Raw genomic sequence first — 8,599 nt, 5'->3', positions numbered from 1 at the left:
TGCTGACACCTTATCTCAGATTTCTAGCCTCTAGACCTGTGAGTGAGTAAATTTCTGTTGTTTAACCTCCTCAGTCTCTGGTACTTTGTCATGGCAGCTCTAGGAAACTCATACAACTTTTTATGGCCTCCTTGTCTCAAGTTGAAAGTTCAATATTTGGCATCATAGCTAGGAAACAAAAATATCATCTACATTCCTTGTTGTAGTCTTTCTTCCCCATTCTCATTGCTAGTAATTTCCATATTTGGGTCTCTTTTCTCTGCCTTGTAAACAGAGCGTTACGCTCATTTCTGGTCTTACTGCTAATATACAGTAAATGTGCAGATACCGTATAGATTTTGGAGAAGTGCAGCATATAGTTGGCACATGTGTGTATGTGTGTGTATTCATATAATTTATACTTTTTCTCTCTTTTCTTCCTTTGGTGTGAGCTAAGATTCTCTGCTTTTGTGACGAGTACTCCTGAGTACTAATCCCTGAATTTAATTCACCAAAAATTGCCAAAAATAATAATAATATGGGGAAAGAGAGAGTGATAGAGGGAGAAGAACAAACAATCAGGCAAGGGCACTGCTGTGAATTATTAGGGTCTTATTAATAAGATTATGTTAGTCTAGAGGAAATGACCGTAAATATCATCAGTGAGCCCAGTTGGTCTTTACTGACTGCTAGACACATCCCCGAGTTCTGTTCTTAGTCCCCAACTGTATGATTACTACTGTCTGGAAGTATCATTTGAACAACTAAAGTCACTTAATGGAAAAGGAATATGTCTTTAGAGAGTCAACAGTAATTTTTCTATCTGATTAAAAAGGAATGTTGACTGTCTGGCAACCTCAGTCATATTTGTAAGCAGGAAAGCATTGGCTATTAAAAGTGGATGATGTAAAGTGATGAACAGAAACTTTGGCGATAGGTATACCTGTATTTAATTCTCACTTCTACTGCTTGGTAGCTGGATAGCCTTAGGCAAGTTTCATACCTCCCTGAAATTGACTTAATTCAGTCTGTAAAATGGCATAATAACTTATTATAGCATCCTTTTAGGAATTTTAAATCAGTTCTTGAAATAAAAGTACACAATATATAGACAAGTATGGATTCCTCGATAGGTGTTTGACCTTTCATTTCTCCAGTATCCCACCCGCATCAAATAAAGAAAAATACTTTTTTAAAATTTACGAATATTTCATTGTTCTAAAGTTAAAGCCATAAAAATAGAAATAATCAAATGGCCTACTATCATACCATTAGAAGAAAAAAAAAGTGTTCGTGAGAGTTCCATATTAGAATACAAATTTTCCTTAGGCACCTGTTTATGTATGCTATTCTGCTCTTTACAATAAATAATTAAATTTAAAAGACTTAATTCCTCACTTTTAAGACCTTATTAGTTTACAAATTACATATTGACCTATGCTAAATTTTATACCGACCCATGCTAATGAATTCAGTACAGAAAACAAAAAACACTGCACTCAAGCAAACTACATATATATATATATATATACACCCACACACATATATATATATACACACACATATATATATATATATAACTTAAATGCATTTATATCCTACCATGTCTCATAAAGCATTGTGGTAACTCACCTGAATACAGACAATCAAATATAATGGCAAAAGCACTTAATATAAACAGGGCCAAGGAAACATAGACAGAAGATGAAGAAAAGATGAGGGAAATGTGAACAGGAGGACGTGTAGTTAATCGAGTTGTATGTTTTGACCTTAAGATTCTCTGTGTGGGGACTTCCCTGGTGGCACAGTGGTTGGGAATCCTCCTGCCAGTGCAGGGGACATGGGTTCGGGCCCTGGTCTGGGAATATCCCACATGCCGCGGAGCAACTAAGCCCGTGCGCCACAACTACTGAGCCTGTGCTCTAGGGCCAATGAGCCACAACTACTGAAGCCCGCGTGCCACAACTACTGAAACCCCAGTGCCTAGAGCCCGTGCTCCGCAACGAGAGAAGCCACAGCAATGAGGAGCCCGCACACCACAATGTAGAGTAGCCCCCACTCGCCCCAACTAGAGAAAGCCCATGTGCAGCAACAAAGACCCAACACAGCCAAAAATAAATAAATTTATTTTTTTAAAAAAAAGATTCTCTGTGGATAAAACAACATGTAAATAATTGGTTACAAAGCCACATTATTTAAAGGTGCCAGACTGCACATTAACAGTCTGACACAAAGGGACAGCACAGGAAAACTATTCAAAGATAAAGATTTTTAAATCTTTGCAGTTTGAAACCTTTTAGAGCAAGTGTAATGAGCTCGACACACATTTCAACACTCCACATGTTAATCACATGTTCAAAGCATGTCTCAAAGTCATTGGAAATAGTTGCTGTCTCTGTCTCTGATATGTAAAACAGATCTGTGATGTGTAAAACTCAGGAGGTATTGATATCCACTTTTTGGCATCTGAACAGGAAACAAAGTTGTTTCGCAGTGATAATAAAGAATGAAGTAAATGCAACAGTGAAATAAAAGACAAAGTACTGAGGGAATGTATTAACAAAACGAATCCAACTAAATTCTGGTGACCTGGGGCCTACGATTGTACACACTGCATGGAAATACCCCAGCCTAAATACTGGCATAGGAGGAAGGGTACTGCTAAGCCCATCACAGTATAATCCTTTTAAATGTCCCTTTCAAGGTTGTCTCCACTCAACACTGAGTATAGGAAATCTTCCCATCAGGCAGAAACACTGGCTGCGCAATGATTGACCAAGAAATTAACACACTAATGAATAAATGATGCTAATTTATTTCTATCCCTGAGAACGGGAAACAGCACACACTCTGTGTCAATGGTATGTCCTCTTTCCCACTTTTCTAAATGGTCAATTATGTTTTCCCCTTCATTGCTTTATATCATGTGTGGCAGGCATGATGGGAAATGGCTACCAATGGTTCTGTTATTGATTTCTACCTTCCTTTCACTGTGGCTAAAGAAGATACTTTGTATGATTTCAGTTTCTTAAAAATGTATTGGTACTTGTATTGTGGCGTAACATATGGTCTTTCCTGGAGAATGTTCCATGTGTACTTGAGAAAAATGTGTATTCTGCTGTTGTTGAGTGGAGTGATCTATATATGGCTGTTAGGTTTAGTTGGTTAAATGTGTTATTCAGTCCCCCTACCTCTCTACTGATCTGTCTAGATGTGTTATCCATTATTGAAAGCAAGGTATTGATCTCCAACTATTATTTTAGAACTATCTATTTCTTCCTTCAATTCTGTCAATGTCTGCTTCACATATTTGGGGGATGTTTGGTACATATATGTTTATAGTTGTTATATCTCCTTGATAGATTGAACTTGTTATCAACATATAGTGGCCTCCTTTTCCTCTTGTGATAGTTTTTGATTTAAAGTTTATTTTGTGTGATATTAACGTAGCCATCCCAGATCTATCTTCCTTCCTTCCTTCCTTCCTTCCTTCCTTCCTTTTTCTCTCTCTCTCTTTCTTTCTTTTTGTTACTATTTGCATGGGATATTTTATTCTGTGCTTTAACTTTCAACCAACTTGTGTCTCTTGAAATCAAGTGAGTTTTTTGCGGACAGCATATACTTGGATTATGGATGTTTTTAAGGTCCACTCTGCCAATATTTATCTTTTTATTGGAGAGCTTAATCCACTTTTTCAAAACTTACTGATGAGGAAGAACTTAATTCTGTTTCCTGGTTGTTTTCTGTATGTCTTATGCATTTTTTGCCCCTCATTTACTCCATTACTGACTTCTTCTGTGCTTAGCCGATTTTGTTGTAGTGAACTCTTGATTCCTTTTTCATTTCTTTTTGCATATAGTCTATTGATATTTTCTTTGTGGTTATCAAGAAGATTACATTTACCCTTCTAAAGTTCAACCAATATCATTTGAATTGAAACCAACTTCAATAGCACACAGAAACTCTGTTCCTCTACAGTTCCATTCCTCCTCCTTACATTATTGTTGTCACAAATTACACCTTTATACTTTGTGAGCCCAATAACATGGATTTATGATTATTTTATGCATTTGTTTTTTCAATCATGTAAGAAATAAAAAGTAGAGTTACAAGCCAGTAGCACAATACTGGCTTTAGTATCTGCCCATGTATTTATCTTTACTGGAGATTTCTATTTCTTTATACAGCTTCGAGTTGCTGTCTAGTGTCCTTTCATTTCAACCTGAAGGTTCAATTTAGCATTTGTCCTAGGGCAGTGTTAGGAAGTTGTAAAACAAACGCCCTCAGCCTTTGTTCATCTGGGAATGTGTTAATTTCTCCCTAAGTTTTGAAACCAGTTTGGCCAAATATAGAATTCTTGGTGGACAGTTTTTTTCTCTCAGCACTTTAAATATGTCTGGCCTCTTGCTTCCGTGGTTTCAGATAGGAAATTAGCTATGAACCTTTTTGAGGATCCCTGCTTTGTAACAAATTTGTTTTTTCTTTCTCCTTTGGGAGTAAAGATTCTTTCTCTGTCTTTTGGCATCTGAGAGTTTGATTATACTGTTTCTTGTTGTGGCGTTCCTTGAGTTTCTCTTAGTCCTGAAATCAGGCAAAGATTTACAGCAAGCAAACACATACTGAACCAGGGAAGAGGCAATTTGAAAATGGCAGGAAAGCTTTGTGGCATTTTTACTTGCCCTTGCCCCATCTACTCTTAGTGTAGTGATGGTCTTAAAGTGGTGGGGTCTTAATGCAGTGATAGTCTTAAAGTAGCAGCAGACCATTCCTAGTATGGGGCCCTCAATCCTGCTTCAGGAGAGAGCAGAAGAGACCATACTCTCGGATTATTATGTGTATCTGTTCTAACCTGTCTGGGAGCTACCTGAAGGACTGACACAAGATGCTTATCTCTGTCTTAGCTAACCTGGAACACAGTCTGGAAAAGCAGCGGTCATTGCTCAAAAAAAGTGCAAGGTGAACTAACAAAGCAGAGATGGCTGGGGCAGAAGACTGTGCATTGAAATACAATAGACCACATAAGATGCAGGAGCAAAAGTTGGGGGAGATTCTTTGGGAACTTAGAACATACAAAAAGTATGTGTCCAGAGAAATTAAGAAAGCCACATGCATACTCAAGATAAGATGCATGTTCTGAAAACACCAGAGGAGTCTCTAAGCTTTTACCATGGGCTGAGCCCTGACCTCAGTGCAGGTCAGCTAAATGTTGAAGGAGTGATCCAGCAATCTGCACAATGGGGAGAGGTGTGTGGTTTTGAGTGTGCATGTGGATGTGCTTGTGTATATTTGTTTTTGTTTGTCTTAGGTGTGGGAATTCAAGGACATCTCTGTCAAAACATTAGCTAAACATGAACTAAAGGAACAGAGACTTCAGTGCCTACATACGATAAGGAGTACACTCATTGCAAAACTAGTTTGGAAAGGCCCCTAAACAAACAGACTACTACAGCCTTCAACAATCCAAAGCCCAGAAAACCCTGGGAAAGTGGGAGAATCTGATTTCCATAGACACCACATTATAATATTTGAAAGCCAAATGTTCAACCAAAAAACTCACAAGGTATACAAAGACATGGAAAAGTATGGTCCATTTAAGAAAACAAATTAATTGATGAAACCATCCCTAAGGAAGCCCAGACTTTTCTCCATTGCATATTCTTGCCTCCTTTGTCATAGATTCATTGACCATAAGTGCATGGGTTTCTTTCTGGGCTCTCTATTCTGTTCCAGTGATGGATGTTTTTGTGCCGGTACCATACTGTTTTGATTACTGTAGGTTTGTAGCACAGTCTGAAGCCAGGGAGCATGATTCCTCCAGTTGTGTTCTTCTTTCTCAAGACTGTTTTAGCTATTCAGGATCTTTTGTGTTTCCATACAAACTTTAAAATTATTTGTTCTAGGTCTGTGGAAAATGCCCTTGATATGTTGATACAGACTGCATTGAATGCGTAGATGTCCTTGGGTATGATGGTCATTTTAACAATATTAATTCTTCCACTCCGTGACCATGGTATATCTTTCCAGCTGTTTGTGTCATCTTTCCTTTCTTTTATGAGTGTCATATAGTTTCCTGGGTACAGGTCTTTTACCTCCTTAGGCAGGTTTATTCTTATGTATTTTATTCTTTTTTATGCGATTGTAAATGGGATTGTTTCCTTAATTTCTCTTTCTGATAGTTCACTGTGAGTGTATAGAAATACAAAATTTATATATAGAAATCTATTGTATCCTTCAAATTTACCAAGTTCATGTTTGAGCTCGAATAGTTTTTTTGATGGTGTCTTTCAGATTTTCTATGTATCATGCCATCTGCAAACAGTGACAGTTTTACTTTTGCCTTTCCATTTTGGAGTCCTTTTATTTATTTATTTTTTCTTGTCTGATTGCTGTGGCTAGGACTTCCAAAACTCTGTTCAATAAAAGTGGTGAGAGTGGGCATCCTTGTCTTATTCCTGATCTTAGGGGAAATGCTTTCAGCTTTTCACCATTGAGTATGATAGCTATGGGCTTGTCATATATGGCCTTTATTATGTTGAGGTATGTTCCCTGTATGCCCACTTTCTGGAGAGTTTTTACCATGAATGGATATTGAATTTTTTCAAAAGCTTTTTCTGCATCTATTGAGATGATCGTATGGTTTTTAGTCTTCAGTTTGTTACTGTGATAATAAGAGACCTAAGACAGCTACAGAGGCTAAGTGACCTTTCCTTCCCTCAATGGGTAGGTATCCTTGTTCTGCCTTCTAATTGAGTTAGTATCTGAGTAAAGAACTGCCAGGTGTCATTTAGTTCACAATACACTGCTGTGGCAATATAGAAATGAATTTGCCTAAGTCATTTGGCTTTTCTCAATTATAGTAAATGAATATACTGAATGAATACTTCAACTTAAGGAAATGTTCTTAAAAATATATTAATGTAGGCAACTTCAGTGGAGAACTGAAATCAAAACAAAGCATTCAGATAAAGGGTTGAAATAAAAGTACACTCAGTTGTATCCAGTTTCCTCTTGTAAATCTCTCTTTTTAATTTGAGTGGACAGTCACTTGAGAATATCTGACTTGCGGCTAAGGAAATCTAAACCTTCTTGGCCACACTGTATTCCCTTAGGTCATTTAATAAAGACACCAGTTGGGTTGCTGAAAAAAGCGTGGGAAAAATCAATCCCTCACATCCAAAGGGCGGCTCTTGAAAATATGTGTGTTGTTGTAGTTATTTTGCTCTTCTGGCCTCAGAAGTTCTAATCTTAACCTTAGCCCCTCATGGAGAGAGACTTTGTAAACCAATTCCCACATTACTCATCATGTGACCGTTGAAAAAGAGCAACCCAGCTCTTTTCCTGTGCTTTCAACCAGTTATCTTCTTCAAAAATCTGTTTGGATTGTTATACCTTAATCTTGCCTGGCAAGGGACTTATGGGAAGGTTCTTATTGTTTGAAAGTTTGGTGCCAGTATCTGCAAATAAAGAAGAAAGATGTGTTTATCAAACATCCCAATAGTGAAGGTGTGTGAAAGCAACTTTTGAAAAAGTTAATCTGTCACAGTTTAGCCGTATTATTACATTTTATTTTATTCATTGAAAATAAACAATTATCAATGAATCCTTTCTAGATTTTCTAGTTTCCCAAAGTTCCCTGTATTCACATTCTAAGAGGAAAAATGGTATTTTAAGTCACTGCTCTCCACCTTACGTTATTTATAATCACTCCTCATGACCTCTTCCTTCCAAGAAACTTGATCCTGAGAAGTGTCCTTTGTTTGTCTTTGTGGAATAAGTGATGAGGATGCATCCTGGAGACCTGTGAGATGTTCAACTTGTGGCATAATGAAACTAGGATGGAGAGTTCTGGAAAGATCTGGAAAGGTGGCTGGTAGAGTGTGGCCAGATGTGGGAGAAGAGAGATGTACAGAGAGGGGGAGAGGAAATTTTCAGAGGGAGAAAATGAAACAAATAATTAAATAAGTTTTGTTGTGTGGTGTGGGACGCAAGCCTTTCTCTCCCCCTTTCCTTCACAATGTCTTCGTTAAAGACTGTGTTTTTCATTAGTTTTACTAAGATAGGATTTGCCGTTTTGTTTGGGTACTGAGAATGGACCCATGGAAACAGTTACATTTGGGTTATCTCTGACTGTCTTTAATGAAGAACATAAATATTGGCCACACTATCTATGCACATGCTATCACCATGCCTTTTTTGTTCTCTGTTCATATATCTAAGTCCTCTTCTTTCTTTAAGGTCAATCTCAAATCTCATCTGAAATGTACATTTATTGATAGATTCAACCCATAATGAACTGTCCCTTCTTTGTCCTCCTTAGGCTCTGATTATTTACAAAAACTCATTTTTGAACTTAGAAACTGTCCAATATGATATATTAGTTATTTCACCAGCATATGTTATATCCTCAACACAATTATACGCTTTTGTGGGGCTGGGATCATACATTCTGTAATTTTTCTCAGTACTTACACTTACTTTGATAAAAAGCGCATTCATTCATCTAAACATCATTTATTGGGTGTTAATTAAATATCTCAACTCAGTAAATATTGTTTGAATGAATGCATGCATGAATGAGGGAGTGTGCAATAGGTAGCCTAATGTACCGCCCAGTGTGAGA

At 37.3% G+C, this 8,599-nt stretch overlaps 1 long non-coding RNA gene across 1 annotated transcript; it reads right to left on the bottom strand.

Annotated features, from left to right (window-relative positions):
• Nucleotides 1-2,086: 2,086 nt before the first annotated feature.
• Nucleotides 2,087-7,053, bottom strand: LOC125961838 (uncharacterized). The gene is made up of 2 exons (XR_007472908.1): nucleotides 3,877-7,053; nucleotides 2,087-3,600 (listed from the first exon to the last, which is right to left on the bottom strand). It is a non-coding gene; the product is annotated as an uncharacterized LOC125961838 (long non-coding RNA).
• Between the last annotated feature and the right edge of the window lie 1,546 nt (nucleotides 7,054-8,599).

Source organism: Orcinus orca, chromosome 17, assembly GCF_937001465.1.
Source record: "Orcinus orca chromosome 17, mOrcOrc1.1, whole genome shotgun sequence".
In the NCBI taxonomy this organism is placed as follows: Eukaryota; Metazoa; Chordata; class Mammalia; order Artiodactyla; family Delphinidae; genus Orcinus; species Orcinus orca.
Note: the sequence above shows the minus strand (reverse complement) of the source record. Positions and strands in the feature narration are given on the sequence as shown.